Consider the following 347-nt stretch of genomic DNA (forward strand, 5'->3'; position numbering starts at 1 on the left):
TAGTAACAGTCTTAACAAGCCTCATAAATATTAATGAAAAAAAATCCTGTTTCTTCCTTCCATCCCCTCCACCCATCCACCTGTATTTACCCCTATCAACCCACAGTCCCCCTCCAACCGCTCCCCTTACCCCATACTCCGAATCCCTTTACCCCCATCTCCCCCGTACCTTCCCCCCTCCTCACCAGCCCCACCCACCAACTCCCAGGGTCGTCCAGAGCTTGTGAAAGTTTACCGGAAGTGTACACATACAGCATGTACGAGTATACTTCGTGCGTGACACGTCATCGTTGTAGTAACGTTTTTTTTTCTCTCTCTGGCGAATGTTCTTGTATATCATGTCTATC

This window comes from Penaeus monodon, chromosome 19 (assembly GCF_015228065.2).
Source record: "Penaeus monodon isolate SGIC_2016 chromosome 19, NSTDA_Pmon_1, whole genome shotgun sequence".
Taxonomy (NCBI): Eukaryota; Metazoa; Arthropoda; class Malacostraca; order Decapoda; family Penaeidae; genus Penaeus; species Penaeus monodon.